This window comes from Perissodus microlepis, chromosome 15, assembly GCF_051167445.1.
Source record: "Perissodus microlepis isolate ML-2025 ecotype Zambia chromosome 15, ASM5116744v1, whole genome shotgun sequence".
In the NCBI taxonomy this organism is placed as follows: Eukaryota; Metazoa; Chordata; class Actinopteri; order Cichliformes; family Cichlidae; genus Perissodus; species Perissodus microlepis.
In genome coordinates, this window is record NC_140475.1 from 25,300,430 (window position 1) to 25,317,764 (window position 17,335).

Sequence of the window (17,335 nt, forward strand, 5' to 3'; positions counted from 1 at the left end):
TTGGGCAATTATATATATTTAGTTACTTCTTCAAAAAAGTAACTGAGTTATGCAAACAACAAAGTTTTTTGCAGCTGTTTACCTAAAAATGCAGCCAAGGCGTTTTTTTAAATAAACATTTCACACTATTTAGAGAACAATCAGCTGTTCTGCATCAAATTTGATGCCACACAAATTATTTGTGCCACTCCAAAAATAAGATAAAGGAGAAATGAGATAAAGGAGATGAGATGAGATAAAGGAGAACAACAGCCTGATACCTGCAGGCCTGACAACAGGAGATGTATCACTCCTGTAACACCTGTAACATTCAGCTGTCGCCTCATTGTTCTGACACACACAACAAAACTATTGACTACACTACACACTAATTACACAAAATTTGCGCTAAACGTCGCAAATCTCTCACATCTCAAAACACCGCCGTCACTCCTAAAACTTCCCCCTCCCTAAACAACTAAATGCCATGTTGCCATTTCATTTTTTGATTGGTCGACATGATACATTTTTCCACCAATAGGAAAGGGTGGGGTTTTTTTGTGGCTTTGTCTTTGCTCACAGGCGGAGAGTGCTTTCGAGCATTTTCCTTATTAAACGCAGTTTTTTACCGTTTTCTTACTGCAGTAAATATAAACAACGAAACAATGTATTCAGGAAGAAAACCAAACATTGCATATATTTTTTTTTTATCATAACTCGAGTTTTACGTGGCCTATCAACACAATTTAAAAACTGGTATAAAGTCCACACTTTTTCCGTCCATTGTTCCGTCTGTCCTGCTCACATCTCCAAAGGTCATTAACGTGGCTTCACTCCACATCAGCCACGCCGCTTTGCTAGCTAAAACACTGGTGTTGGATAATTTTGCCGGACAAAAAAACAGAGGACGGCTGAAGCGGGGCGGCCAAAGAGTAAACTCTTAAAAGTAAGTACTGAATATTATGTCACTCATTTATGTGCAAATGCTTAATAACAAAGAACATTAAAACATTACGGTTGGCCACATGTCGGCAAAGTTATGTGACATTAGTGATGTTTGTACTAACTTGGCTTTAAAGCCTTTACTTTAAAATATACTCCGTTCAATAGTTGACCTTAATCTTACAGAGAATGCCATGATTTTATGGATAATTAAAGTCAGCAATATATCCACAAACACAACAAGCAGAAAGTCAGTGATGCTGCTCGGTTTGCAGGCCTGAATATCACGGCACAAGCAGGATTCACTGCACTGTTAATGTTAGCTATGTTATATTGCTGCCTCTGTTCGGTGGTGTCGAGCCAAACGGACTTTAACGTGTGTTTGAAGGAGCTGACGGTTCACTCGTTAAGCTGAAAGAAAGATGCTTTAATCACAGGAGTCACACATGTGTCCACTGTACCATCTGGGAACTCTTCTTGTTTAGCACTCGTAATAACACAAACACTAAATCCTCCTTCTCTTGTGCTGTTTTGTAGCAGTGTATACACCTGAGACTGTCACCTGTCTGTCTGTCCTGCACTCTCTCTCTGTTTCTTTCTCTCTGATTGTGTAATAAAAGTATGAACATGTATTTATAAGTTACACTTGTGTTTGAATTCTGCAGCTTATCACACATTTGATTTCCATGTGTGACAACTGCAAGTGTCCAGAGTGAGGACAGACTGAGGGACCCACTGCTGCACATCATCTGTGAGGCTCTGCACCCCTGATGATCCACCAGGACAAACTCAGCAGTGTGTGAGGAAGAGGAGGAGGAAGAGTCAGCACCAGCTGACAGATGGAGAGAATAGACAGACTGTTCCCTGTTTGTGAAGGACTGCTAGAAAAGTTTAAAAGAACTAATTGTCTGTCCTGAATCAGTCTTATTAGGTAATGTTCAAATTTCAGAATGTAGCTGTGTAAACTTCAAATATCTGCTCGGTTTGTCAAGACATCACATATTTGCAAAAGTGCTCCAAAGTTTTCGGAGACGTCTGTTACCCACCTGCTCGATAGCTAGCAGAACAGCGAACTCCTGGCACATCATTTTCAAACCCCCTGCGGTCTGTCGCTACTCAGATTAAAGGTGATATATAAGTCACTTAGATAACTTAAAAATGTTATTGTTTGACTTTTTTCAGTGTTTTATTTGTTCGTGAGTAAATTGGTTTCCCTGAGATTACAGCTGAATAAACGTCAAACTGAAAATTGATTAAACAGAAGTGTGAGATGTTCGAAAATTTACGCCAGTGTCCTGTTACATTTTAGATAGTTACTGAGGCCCGCAAGGGACACTGGAGAAAAAAAAATCAAGATGAACTTTTGCAAGTTTATCTTGATTGTTTTTTTCTCCAGTGTCCCTTGCAGGTCTCCCTAACTTTGTCTTGTTGCATGTGCATGATGTTCTCTTGTGGGACCTCTCTTGACCGCAGGAAATGCTCTAAATCCTCCTCCATGTCTACTCCATGGACCTTTCAGTATGGACAGAAACAGAACCACTATCAAAAAGTAGCAGGATCTTTTGCGAGCTCCCGTGTTACTTTTGCCAGACCCATTCTCTTCTGACCTCTGACATCAACAAGGCTTTGTGTTAGGGAGAACTGCTGCTTGCTGTATGTACTCAGTGCATTTAGGAATGTGGACATGGTCAAGATCATGTCTAAGTCCATAATCCCCTATATGTTTTCTCTGACACTGACTGGGTTTCTTTCCACAGGTGAGGCTGGTCGGATGTCTTTGGGGTTTTTTTTATCTGTAGTTGTGAGCTTGTGACGGAGTCCTTAGATCGATCGCTCAGACACCAGGACTGACGAAGAGACTGAGCAGCTTCTTTTCTCAAAATATTTCTTCCACACATGAAGGTGGAAAGGGTGTAAAGTGAGCTCAGCAGGTGAGTCTTTCCAGAGAAGGCTGTTTCATGATGCTGATTGGCTGTTTGCTGTTTGTTGGTATAAAACATGAAGAGAAAAAAGAATTTCTCTCTGAGTTTAGGAACAATAACTTTACAGTGATTAATTTACTTTTAAGTGTTCGAACCATCAGGTAACACTGAAGACCAGTGTTGGGAAGGTTACTTTTAAAATGTATTCCACTACAGATTACAAAATACATGCCCCAAAATGTATTTTGTAACGTATTCCGTTACGTTACTCAATGAGAGTAACGTATTCTGAATACATTGGATTACATAATATATTATCTGTGAAGGTTCTCAGTCATCCAGGTCATCGTAGTCAAAGGAGCTTGCAAAGAAAAGCGTCTGGACTTCTTTAAGTTACTTGAAGACGTTTCACTTCTCATCCGAGAAGCTTCTTCAGTTCTAAGGTCAAATGGTGGAGAGTCCCAGATATAAACCTAGTGGGAGTATCCCCCCACAGAGGGACAAAAGGACCCCCCTGACCCCCCACGGAGGCCGTGGAGACTGTCAGAAAACGACTACAAGAAGACAGCTCCTTGGAGGACAGGACCAACTTCACACCAGATCAGATTTGCACACTGTTAGACCTCTGCCTCACCACTACATATTTCAAATACAACGAAGGCTTTTACAGACAAAAACATGGCTGTGCCATGGGCTCCCCCGTGTCACCTATTGTAGCCAACCTTTACATGGAGGAAGTGGAAAGGAAGGCTCTTGGCTCTTTCAAAGGAAGAGTACCCAGCCACTGGTACAGATATGTGGACGACACCTGGGTCAAAATCAAGACACAAGAAGTGGAATCCTTCACTGCGCACATTAACGCTGTGGATAAAAACATCAAGTTCACCAGGGAAGACACAAAGGACAACTGTTTGCCTTTCCTGGACTGCGCTGTGCACATTGAAGAGAACGGCAAACTCAACATCGAAGTTTACCGGAAGCCCACACACACGGACTCCTCTTTGACTCCCATCACCCTTTGGAACACAAACTTGGAGTAATTAGGACCCTACACCACCGGGCAGAACATGTTCCCTCTAAGCCTGAAGGAAAAAAGAAGGAACACACACATGTAAAGGAAGCACTCAAAACGTGCGGCTATCCTAAATGGGCGTTTTTAAAGTCAGCAAAGAGGCACAGAAAAGAAGACCAGACACCAGCGAGGGAGGATAAGAAGGACAGACGCAACAACATTGTCATCCCCTATGTAGCCGGTGTATCAGAAAAACTTAGGAGAGTTTTCTCCAAGCATGACATCCCGGTGCATTTCAGACCCAGCAACACGCTCAGACAAAAACTGGTTCATCCGAAAGACAAAACGCCAAAACACAGACTTAACAATGTGGTGTATGCTGTACAGTGCAGCGAGGAATGCCCAGACCTCTACATTGGAGAGACCAAACAGCCACTTCACAAGCGCATGGCACAACACAGAAGAGCCACCTCCACAGGACAAGACTCAGCAGTCCATCTGCATCTTAAGGATAAAGGACACTCTTTCGAGGATGCCAATATTCACATTTTGGACAGAGAGGACAGATGGTTTGAAAGAGGAGTGAAAGAAGCCATCTATGTCCACTGTGAGCGACCATCTTTGAACAGAGGCGGGGGTTTACGACACCAACTCTCTGCCATCTATAATCCAGTTTTGAGATCCCTTCCCAGACGCCTTAACGCCCACTCACATCCTGGGCCATCTGACCTCAGGAATTCGCATGATAAGGTGGGGCCAGGTTTCACAATGAACACACCCGAAACTCTGGCTGATTGGGACCCACACCCAGTTTCACACCTTGGCTCAGGCGATTAGAGGATCATCAGGGGGTCCTTTTGTCCCTCTGTGGGGGGATACTCCCACTAGGTTTATATCTGGGACTCTCCACCATTTGACCTTAGAACTGAAGAAGCTTCTCGGATGAGAGGTGAAACATCTTCAAGTAACTTAAAGAAGTCCAGACGCTTTTCTTTGCAAGCTCCTTTGACATAATATATTATCATGCTTTTTTACAACTACATGAATGTACTATTGCTGTGTGATTTATTACTATTACTGAAGGCTACTCGCCATACCAATACCAACTAGAGTTTTAAATCTTAATATAAAATGAGTAACAGTAGGGTGGACATTTGGTAAGGTTGTATAGAAAACTATTCCGCGTGTATATAAAACAGGTCCGCGGTTCCAAAACGTAGTAAAGGGACCTCTGGCTAATACGTCGGGTTCCGTGTCGGGCTCGTAACCGAAAACTTGCTTTACTTTGTTGTCTGGGTCAACTTTGCTAGCGAGAGACAGAGAGAGGCGTTGAAAGGCTGCTCCAACTGAACTCATTGTTTCTGAGGAAAACACGAAAAAAGTGTACAGCCGAGTCTTAATAGCTTACTTACAACTGGGCTCGTCAGGCACTCTTTTTGGCTGCAGTGGTTATTATTATATCTATATGCTTCCAGCTCCCGTTTCTGCTCGGTGACAACTCGTACTTTTCGACTCTTCTTTTTCTCCCTGCCTTGCGCTCACAGACACATAGCGGGTATTGCAGTCCATTCTCCCTGCAGCACGGACTACACTGCCCATGAGGCTACATTCTTTAGGGCGATGCCTGTAACACTCTGCCTATTGCCTTCATATTAAATAAATAAAAATATTTCTTCACGTCATTATGAGACGCTAGATTGAGACACAGCCATTTGAGCCTCTTAATGCGTGTTTTGTTTGGGTTTCCACCGGCGTGGAATTACCATAAATAGAGAGGGCATAGCCTAACATATGAAACAGGAAAAGATCTTTTCCTGTTCCTGACCGCCATGTAATCCCTTTATTTCAACAAAGTAATTGTATTCTGAATACCACCTTTTTAAACTGTAACTATAACGGAGTACAGTTACTCATATTTTGTATTTTAAATACGTAACGGCGGTACATGTATTCCGTTACTCCCCAACACTGCTGAAGACTGACTGAAGGCACACAGGAGAAGATGTTTGGATTCTGTTTTCAGACAAAATATTATAGATGTTTAAATCCTTGTGTGTGTGTGTGTGTGTGTGTGTGTGTGTGTGTGAACTAATATATGTGGTGATATTAATGTTTCTGTGTCTGTGTAAAGGTGTGGCTTCTGCTATGGATCAGTGTGAGCACAGAGAGGAGGGAGTCCCTCCCTCTAAATCCACTCCGTGTGGGGAACATGACAGCAAGACCAAAGCTCAGAGGTGAGAGGACCGTCTCTAGCTGTCAGGACCCTTCTCCAGGTCACAGTCACCTGTGTTTGTCATGGTCAGAGATACAGAAATCAAACGAACCAACTGTTTAAATCTCTGACATGTGAACTCTCTGCAGTCACTACATCTGTGTGGTCATCACCTTTTCTTAATGCAACAACCTCAGTTAAAAAACAAAAATAAGTCAGAGTTTTAAATCTTGAGAGTGACAAACATCAAATTGCTGCCAGTACACAAACTTATTTCTGCTGCTGTGTTCCTGTGTTTAGTCTCACAAAACAGCATAATCTGTTTTTTACCGTGTCATCTACTTACACACCAGGTAGAAAATACACAATGGATTGGTTGCTATAAATTTTGGTTCTACAGTTTTGGGGGGTTTTGTATTTTTCAGTTGGTTACTGGAAATTGTTGCAGCTGCTTTGAATCCAAACTCACTGTGCTACTGTGCTCACTATGCAGTCCCTGTTTTTTTTTCTATCAGTTTCTATCAGAAAACACAAGCCCCTCCTTCATCCATCGGTGTGTCCTTCAAGAGTAATCGATCTGTGATTCAACCCATTATATTCAAAGATGAAGACAAACATGCACATTCTTCACTTACAAAATTTTAATTGATTTTTGTTCAGTGATGACAATAAATAACATGTTAAAGAAAATAATTACAGTTATTCAGAGGCTCAATGAGGCTCCACGAATTTTAACAAGTGGTTTAAACAGAGCGAGTGATTTAGTGAGTCTGCAAATCATTCTAGAGTTTAAACCCTGTGATAATAAGACAAGGTTGTCTTGATGTTACATGTGATTGATGCACAAACCCTTTTAGACCCTCTTCACTCTGTTAATGTTGGAAAGAGGCAGCTGTTCCATAACATATGACAGAAGGTACCATCAACCAAACAGGAGACAGAAGCAGACACTTTTGAGGAATTTTGTTGTTGAGTATTGTTGGAAAGTTGTTTTTGTGCATTGCACCAGAAAAACTGCAAAAAACTGGCTGCCAGAGTTTATCCAGACTCCCAGTGCAGCTTCACACCAAAAAGATCAGCTGATATGATTTTCTCATTGTGACAACGTCAAGACAAATGCAGAGTAACAGTTTACTTATAGCATTTATTGACAGACCCTTGTCCCACCAAGCCTTGGTGTCAAAGAAGGATGTGTGCATGCCCCAACATTTTTCAGCATTTTTCTTTTCCTTACTTTTAAATCATGTGTTTAAAGACAGCACTGAAGGAATCTGCTTAGTTTGAAGGAAAGACCAAAGTTCTATGTTTGGCATACCATGGAAAGACAAGGTCACCAACACAGAGATACTTGCCACAACAGGACTACCAGCCATCTACACCATCCTCAAACAAAGACGAGTGTGCTGAGTTGGCCATGTCATAAGAATGGATTATGGACACATCCCAAAGACCTTTTGTACGGAGAACTGAAAATTGCTCTGTGTGTAAAAGAAACATGAAGAACACTGGCATGGAAGGCCAAACATGTGAGACATGTGACAAAGACCTAGAGGGGTGATTGGGAGGAACGGACTTCCTGATATGAAAAATAATTAAATGATCATCCCTGCAGCCACATAAGTTAAATACTCAGGTGAGGAGAGAAACAGCTGTCACCTGAGCTGGATTAGGTGGCGGGGTAGGATCCTGGACAGAGCTGGTATAGCCAAACATACAGAGTGCACAGGGATGTTCAGTTCCCACCTCTGGCAGAAATTCAGAACTATTCCAATTTTCTGACTGAGTGGACCATGTTCTGCACCTCCAATACAAAGGAGCTTTTCCAGTTCAATTCAGTGCCAAACACACACAACAAGATATGAGGTAAAAATTCTACAACACAGAAAAAACACCAGCAATTAGAGGAGCCCCAATGAGCAAGCACTTGGTGACAGTGGGAAGGAAAAACTCCTTTTGAAAAGGAAGAAACCTCTAGCAGAATCAGGCTCAGGGAGGGATGGCCATCTGAGGAAGATGGGAGTAAAATCTATTTGAGCTTACAGTGGAAATCAGTTGGGGACCTATTCTTAGGTACTGAACCTTAAGGTTCCCCCAAATATCAAACCCCACTCCGAATCATAGTTTGTAGCTATGAACAGCTTAATCAATAAAGTTTTAAAATCATTCTATAAAACAAATAGTCTCGGAGAACCAAAGATTTTGTGCTAACGAGAGTCGAGTGAATTATTTTTAATTCTTAACAGACCTGTACACATGCAATCTTATCTGTTTCATTAGAATACCAACATTTGCTGTGAATACCTTAAATAACACACACATGGTATTCTTTATTTTCTCATTTCAGAATCAATAAGGAGACACTGTTGTCTACTTCACTGAGCTGTGTGTCAATGAAGAGTGACCGATCTATGATTCAACCAATAACCTTTTCAAACAGAGAGTGGTCTTTTGATACAGGGTGAGAACTGAAACTGTTGATTGTGTTTCTTCTTTAAAAACGTCATGTCCAACAGCAAGACCAGCACTTGCATTAGTGATCACTTTGTGTTCATACCAAGACTCATCATTACAAAAAGCAACACCTTTAACAAACTGCACATGTGCTAACATTGAGCGTTTTTGCAGTGTTTTGCAGAGCTCAGAGACTCTCAGTGGTCAGTCTGATCTGGACTCCATATTTACGGTGAGAAGATTCAAGAGTCAACAGTTTAATATCACATCAATGAGGAAAAAGTAATTTAGTTTCCATCTCTCCTTAAACATGAGACTCAGTGAGAGAATTAATAGATTAATTTAGTTAAAAACATTATGAAGGTTATAATGTGGAATATATGGTCCTAATTGTGTCAAAACCTTAATAGATGAAACTGGAAATGACTGAAAATAACTTTAAAGTTCTAAATGTATCCCTTTTCCAGACACTGGAGGACAACATGTTCAGTTTTTTAAAGAATGAGCTGAAGAAGATGAGGAAGGTCGTGCTTTCAGACTATCCAGAATGGTTAGAGTGTCAAAGGGAGGATGAGGAGGTGCTGGAGGCTGAGGATGAAGAACAGAGGAGGAGCAGTAGAGAGTCATTTTTGAAGATCACGCTGCAATTCCTTAGGAAAATGAAGCACGAGAAGCTGGCTGGGTGTCTGCAGAGCAGTAAGAGGATTTGAACACATGCACAGCATTTCCTCAAGTTTGTCTACAACCCCAGCTGTTCTATGCCCCACAGTCTGAGAAACACTGTTGGATCTATAAATTTTTCTTTATCGAAACATAAATGATGTGCGCCATGATTAACACAACACCCTGGTGCATGACAGAGACATAAACATTTATGCATCTTTTGTTTTTATGTTTCTATTTGTTTATCTATAACTTTTGTGGTCAGACATACTACATTATAGATGGTTGATTACATCAGGAAAGCCCATAAATCAATGGCTAAAGTAGGTGATAGGCAGAGGGTAGGTGAATTACAGAGAGCTGAGGGAATCCAAGGTAATCCTGTCAGTTCTTAAATAAAGGAAACACCACGGCAAATATTCTAATCAATTCTAATGTTTGTTTGTTTTTTAATTATTAATTTAGGAACTCGTGCTGCAAAGTGCCAAAAAAACCTGAAGTCTAATCTGAAAAAGAAGTTCAAGTGTGTGTTTGAGGGGATCGCTAAAGCAGGAAGCTCAACCCTTCTAAATCAGATCTACACAGAGCTCTACGTCACAGAGGGAGGGACTGCAGGGGTCAATGATGAACATGAGATCAGACAGATTGAAACCGTATCCAGGAAATTGAACAGATCAGAAACTGCAATCAGACGAGAAGACATCTTTAAAGCTTCACCTGAAAGAGATGAACCAAACAGAACAGTGCTGACAAAGGGAGTGGCCGGCATTGGGAAAACAGTCCTAACACAGAAGTTCACTCTGGACTGGGCTGAAGACAAAGCCAACCAGGACATCCAGTTCATGTTTCCATTCACTTTCAGAAAGCTGAATGTGCTGAAAGAGAAAAAGTTCAGCTTGGTGGAACTTGTTCATCACTTCTTTACTGAAACCAAAGAAGGAGGAATCTGCAGCTTTGAAGACTTCCAGGTTGTGTTCATCTTTGATGGTCTGGATGAGTGTCGACTTCCTCTGGACTTCCACAAAACTGAGACCCTGACTAATGTTACAGAGTCCACTTCAGTGGATGTGCTGCTGATAAACCTCATCAGGGGAAAACTTGTTCCCTCTGCTCGCCTCTGGATAACCACAAGACCTGCAGCAGCCAATCAGCTCCCTCCTTCATGTGTTGGCATGGTGACAGAGGTCAGAGGATTTAGTGACCCGCAGAAGGAGGAGTACTTCAGAAAGAGATTCAAAGAAAAGGAGCAGGCCGACAGGATTATCTCTCACATCAAGAAATCACGAAGCCTCCACATCATGTGCCACATCCCAGTCTTCTGCTGGATCACTGCTACAGTTCTGGAAGATGTGCTGAAAACTAGAGAGGGGGTGTAGCTGCCCAAGACTCTGACTGAGATGTACATCCACTTCCTGGTGGTTCAGGCCAAAATGAAGAAGGTCAAGTATGATGGAGGAACTGAGATAGATCAGCACTGGAGTCCAGAGAGCAGGAAGATGATCGAGTGTCTGGGAAAACTGGCTTTTGATCAGCTGCAGAAAGGAAACCTGATCTTCTATGAATCAGACCTGACAGATTTTGAAGTAATTATCAAGGATGCCTCATTGTACTCAGGAGTGTTCACACAGATCTTTAAAGAGGAGAGTGGACTGTACCAGAACAAGGTGTTCTGCTTCATCCATCTGAGTATTCAGGAGTTTCTGGCTGCTCTTCATGTCCATCTGACCTTCATCAACTCTGAAGTCAACCTGCTGGAGAAACGGCAAAAAAAAGATCAGCATTCTTTAAAACATCTCCACCAGAGTGCCGTGGACAAGGCCTTAGAGAGTTCAAATGGTCATCTGGACTTGTTCCTCCGCTTCCTCCTTGGGCTTTCACTGCAGTCTAATCAGACTCTCCTAAATGGTCTACTGACACAGACAGGAAGTAGTTCAAATACTGATGTGGAAACAGTCCAGTACATCAAGAAGAAGATTAGTGATAATCAGTCTGCAGAGAAAAGCATCAATCTGTTTCACTGTCTGAATGAACTGAATGATCGTTCTCTAGTGGAGGAGATCCAACAGTCTCTGACTTCGGGAAGTCTCTCTACAGATAAACTGTCTCCTGCTCAGTGGTCAGCTCTGGTCTTCATCTTATTGTCATCAAAGGAAGATCTTGATTCATTTGAACTGAAGAAATACTCTGCTACTGAGGATGCTCTTCTGAGGCTTCTGCCAGTGGTCAAAGCCTCCAAGAAAGCTCTGTAAGTCGATTTATGAACCATTATAAATATGTTTTTACATTCTTGATTGTTATCTTCATTGATAATTTTTTCTCTCAGGCTGAGCTGTTGTAACGTGTCGTGGAGAAGCTGCAAAGCTCTTTCATCAGCTCTCAGCTCCGAGTCTTCTAGTCTGAGAGAGCTGGACCTGAGTAACAATGACCTGCAAGATTCTGGCGTGAAGCTGCTGTCTGGTGGACTAAAAAGTGTACACTGTAAACTTGAAACTCTAAGGTAATGATTCAGTGTGTGTGTGTGTGTGTGTGTGTGTGTTTGTGTGAGAGAGAGAGAGGGAGAGAGAGAGATTTATGTGTTATTTTAAATTGCAGTATTATTATTTATGCATGCTCATCCTGGACTTTTTTCTTCTTTCAAAACTTTAGTCTCTCAGGTTGTCTGATCACAAAAGATGGAGGTGAATCTTTGGTCTTGGCTTTGAGGTCTAACCCCTCCCATCTGAGAAATCTTGATTTGAGCTACAATCATCCAGGAGACTCTCATGTGGAGGAGCTTTCTAAGGGAGTGAAGAATACTCAGTGGAGACTGGACAATCTAAGGCATGAACAAGAGTTCACATGGTGTTGGTTTATCTAAATTTTTTGTTTTTTTTAGCCTTTTTGCTTTTTGCTTTTTTCTGTTCATGGGAAAGGTAAAAAGTGATTCTATGTAAAGAAATGTGCAGACCCCAGAGGAGTCATGGAACAAGTCCCGACTGTTGTTTGTGCTTATATACTGAACAACAGTGTGGGTGCTATCAGGGAACTCTATGGTCCTATTGGTGTACTGGTAATGTCTGAGGCCCTGGTCTGCAAAACCTTAAATTCTCACCTTTGACAGAGCTTTGAAAGCCTTCCGAAAGATAAACAGGGGATACTAAGTCCAAAAGGACCATGTCATAGAACTCCTTGGCTGAGGAGTCTGTATAAAGCTGTGGCCTCATGGTGGTTGGCATGTGTCATAATATTAATTTCAAAATCAGATGGTGGACACTAAAAGTGACCAGAGCCATCAAACTGAATAAGTCCTTAGTTAGTCCGCTGGACTCCTGAGACAACTTACAGGTACTGCAGCCCAAGAAGACTGTGGTTCTTACAGTAGCTGTGCAAAAACTCACCTTTAGACTGAGTTTGATGGTGGCATAGAACTTAAGATTCTTCTCAAAGCATTTCTGGCAAACCTTCAGTCAACTTCTAGTTACTCGAAGTTACTAGTAACTTCGAGTAAGTAGAAGTTACCTAAAGCGGCAGCGCCCAGATTACTTACGTAGACAGCTACTTCGGTGCAACTGATATAAGGTGCGGTAAGCTGAAGGCAGCTTCAACCATCTGTTTGTTGAAAAATAGTAATGCGACCGCACTGCCTTTTCTTGTTAGTAACGGTAACGGTGTTGTAACGATAAAAATAGTAATTAGTTCGATTTCTCATTACTGAAAAAAGTAATGCTGTTACTTATAATGGCGTTATTCTCATCACTGGTTGTTTCTGACTTCAGTTGAGGATATAGTCAGCCAGTGGATCCAATACTTTAGGCACCTCCTCAATTCTTCCAATATCCATCCTTAGAGAAAGCAGTGTCTAGGAATAAAGGGGACAACTTAGGCATCACTAGGCTGAGTTCACTAATGGTCTTAAATAAGTCCTTGGTGGCAGGGAATTTTTGGTGGATGAGATTTCCTCTTAAATTTCTTAAGGTTCTGGATGTGGTGGGGCTGTCGTGGTTGACACATCTCTGTAATGTTGTTTGTCTGGGGTAGATCAGGCAGGGTCAGGTGATGGTTCCTGTCTTTAAGAAGGGGAACTGAAGGCAGTGTTCTAATTATAGAGGTATCCCACTACTCAGCCTCACTAAGAAGGTCTGTCCGAGAGTACTGGAGAGGAGACTCTGTTCTGCTCTGTTTTGAAGACACAGCAGGGCATGAAAGCAAAGGTATCGATTTATGGGCCGATCTTTGTTTGCATCCACCCCTATGGCTACCAGATCCAGGTCACGACTGAAAGAATGAGACTGCGGATACTAACGGTGGACATGAGTTTCCTCCAAGGTGTGGCTGGGCTCTTCTTTAGCTCTTTAGCTTTCAGTTCTGAATGGGACTGACAAACACACACAGGTTTTTAAGAATACACTTTTACCCTTTTTTAGCTTCATGAAAGCATGACCCATAGCAGTCTCTGCTGAGAAGAGAATATATTTAAAACTGGCTGTGTTTCAGCATGTTTCTATATCAATCAGGAATTGGTGCTTCATGTTGAATAGCAGTACGTACTCATTATGGATAAAACTCATTATGTTTTTCTCCCTCCAGAGTGGACCATTGTGGAGAGCAGTGGCTAAAACCTGGACTACTGAAATGTAAGTCTCAGAAATGATAACAAAATGTTTATGTCAAACCTTCAAAACTACAGCTTCACAGTGGCTACAGGCATCTTTTATATACAGTCTTGTATATATTCATTCAGAAAGTATCATCATTAAACTTTCTATGACTGAGCAACATATCAGCAAGTAAAGAAAGAATAAAGCATCAAATATGTCAGATTATCAACTGCAGCTCCATCTTTTTCTTTCCAGATTCATGTGAACTCACAGTGGACACCAACACAGTGAACAGAAACCTCAGACTATCTGACAACAACAGGAAGGTGACACGTGTGAAACAGGACCATCCATATCCTGATCATCCAGACAGATTTGACTGCTGGCCTCAGCTGCTGTGTAGAAATGGTCTGACTGGTCGCTGTTACTGGGAGTTGGAGTGGGAAGGAGAAGTTTATATAGCAGTGAGTTACAGAAGAATCCAAAGGAAAAAAAAGAGTGATGAGTGTTGGTTTGGAGGAAATGATCAGTCCTGGAGTCTGAGCTGCTCTGATGGTGGTTACTCTGTGTGGCACAATAACAGAGAAACATTCATCTCCTCCCACTCCTCCTCATCCTCGGTCTCTGACAGAGTAGCAGTGTATGTGGACTGTCCTGCTGGCACTCTGTCCTTCTACAGAGTCTCCTCTGACACTCTGATCCACCTCCACACCTTCAACATCACATTGACTGAATCTCTGTATGTTGGGTTTGGATTTGGGTTCTGGTCAACTGAATCTTTACTTTCTCTGTGTTCTTAGTGTACCTTTAATCTCATCACTGAGACAGGACACACACCACTTGTAAGTTTTTTACTGTCCATGTTTACAAAGGGACATCTTTTCATAAATGTAACCAAGTGGATTTAGAGCCTAAAGCTGACCAGCGAGTGAAGTAAAAGTGGTGAAAAGTGAAACATGTTAGAAAGAGAAGATGGCCTTAACAGGGTGTGAACTAGTGAACTTGTAAAGTAAAAACATGATGCATTTAAGGTTATCCTGTTTGGTTTTTATTTAAGAAGAGAATTTGTTCCACTGTGCGATGGCTGAGTCTCTTTGTTTGCTTGGAGATAATTTCTCCTGCTTAGAGAAAATCCTCTCACACGAAACAGAAGAGGTTGCATTGCATAGAAACTGCAATGCAAGTTGGTAGGGATGCAGGTATACGATCTTCTTGGGTCCCACAAACTATCACCGAAAAAGAGTAAACAAAGTAAATTGCTGCACATTTTGCAGAATAACATTTTAAGATTATTTTAACAATGAATTTTTTTAATGATATGTATATTATGAAAAGCAGATTTTTTTTAAGACATTTTAAGTTTTTCAAATTTCAGATAAAATAAATATACCCAAAACAAAGGCAAACAACAAGAACAGAAAGCTGGCAAACCCACCTGATTGACCAAAATCAACTCAAATTACTCTCACATGACAGAACCTCCTCTCTTCCTCGCTGGCTCCATATCACTCATTAGAATGATCAGTGGTTTGCTATTTCTCACCATCAAAACACTCCACAAGTGCCGCGAATGACTAATCACTTTCCTATAAACCACTGACTCACATACTGAAGCAGTTAAATGAAGCTTCAGATGTCATTGATCATGTGACTCTGGCCAAAAGAATCAAGCCTTGACACAGTGCTTCTGAAGCAGTGTGTTGGTTTCTTTTGACACACCTGCCAGAGTGTCAGCTTCAAGCGGGCCATCACTACTGTGAACTGTAGTGCCCAGGCTGATAAACCAGAGATTAGGCAACAAAGGGACCTTTGTTTTGTTTTCTGGAGCAATTATGTGTTAATTACACCCACACAGGCTCAACCCATCTTCTGGAATGATGATTGCAGTCTTGAAGCTGATCATCGTGCACACTCACATGGATTCATCTTCTTTGATCCACTGAATCAAAGTGGAGGCTCTGCTCTTTGAGTATGGGTGAACATACTCAGAGCTCACAGAGCTAACTCTGATCAGAGGGGCGTACATCGATTTTGGTGATGTAGAAAATGCACTAATGGTCAAAGGAGCTTGCAAAGAAAAGCGTCTGGACTTCTTTAAGTTGCTTGAAGACGTTTCACCTCTCATCCGAGAAGCTTCTTCAGTTCTGAGGTCAAATGGTGGGGAGTCCCAGATTTAAACCTAGTGGGAGTAACCCCCCAAAGAGGGACAAAAGGACCCCCTGATGATCCTCTAATCGCCTGAGCCGAGGTGTGAAAATGGGTGTGGGTCCCAATCAGCCAGGGTTTCGGGTGAGCTCGAAAGAAGTCCAGACGCTTTTCTTTGCAAGCTCCTTTGACTACGATGACCTGGATGACTGAGAACCTTCACAGACAAAATGCACTAATGTTTTTTTTAGTGCTGTCAGCGTTAATCAACGCGCTAACGCGTTGACGCCGGTCAGCCCCACGAATGGGACGATCCGTGATAACTCGTTAACAGAGATTTGCCACGTTAATGCAGTTATGGCGTTAACATCATTAACGAGATTAACGCTGTTTTTATGCTTGATTAACGCTAGTTTTTATGCTTGCCTCTAACACCACTAAGTCTGTTTTACACAGATGGATTCATTGGGAACTGAATAGATAAGAAAATTGATCATGGTCAATTTTCTGTGGGTATACAGTGACTAACCAATTTTAAATACATCAAGTTTAATATTTCAGAACTCTGTATGTTGCTGTAATGTTAGAAATAAACAGCACCACCGATCTTGAGTACCGATTCCTCTGATCATCTATCTGGTCCTTTTTTTTTTCATCCTGTCTGTCAGCTTTTGCATGGGAAAGGTGGAGAAAATATAATAAAATACAAATAGAAATGCACAATGTATTGACAACTGCTGCACCTGTAAGAAAAACAAAGAAACATACTCAGATTGTGTAAAACCTGCCTTCTGGACAAGGCCCAGAAGAATTCTAAGTTCCACTGTAAGCTTGTCTTACTGTCTGTTAATGTTCCACAACAGCAGGTTCAAAGTTCAGTGGCATGTGGTTATTGTATGACCTTAAATAATAAAAACTGTGGAGAACTGAATGTGGAGATTAGATTGAATCTGCAGACCAGCAAGCTCCTGTTTAGTCTTGCTTTTAGTTGCTTTACATTAGAAGTGGTTGATTAAGATTAATTTCACACAGATTATTTCTTCCATCAAACAGTAACGCAAACTGCTTCCTGCCTCTTCACTGTCAGCAGGTATGTCCAAAAAGCTTCCAAGTCTTTGTAGGATTTTGTTGTATGTTGCTGCAGAGGTGTGTTCAAGGGCATTTTTGTCTGTTCATGCATTTTCATTCATGTGACCATCTCAGGATGCTCTCTGTTAGAAAATCGTTATGCTAACGGAAGTTCAAGCTGGTCTGCAAGAACTGATATTCAGATGACTAAATGACCTTTTCACTGGTTTATGTTGGGCTATCACAACCCATCAGTCTATTTCATTTGTTTTAAAAAGCTTTCAGTTCAAAACTGTCTTCTACAACACGTCCAAATGTCAACCCTTATGATTATTTTTGGAAAACGTTTTTTTCAGAGTGGGGA

The 17,335-nt window shown here is 41.5% G+C and overlaps 1 pseudogene; it reads left to right on the forward strand.

Moving 5' to 3' along the window:
• The first annotated feature begins 2,605 nt into the window (after nucleotides 1-2,605).
• Nucleotides 2,606-14,558, forward strand: LOC146372265 (NLR family CARD domain-containing protein 3-like; annotated as a pseudogene).
• The last annotated feature ends 2,777 nt before the right edge of the window (nucleotides 14,559-17,335 follow it).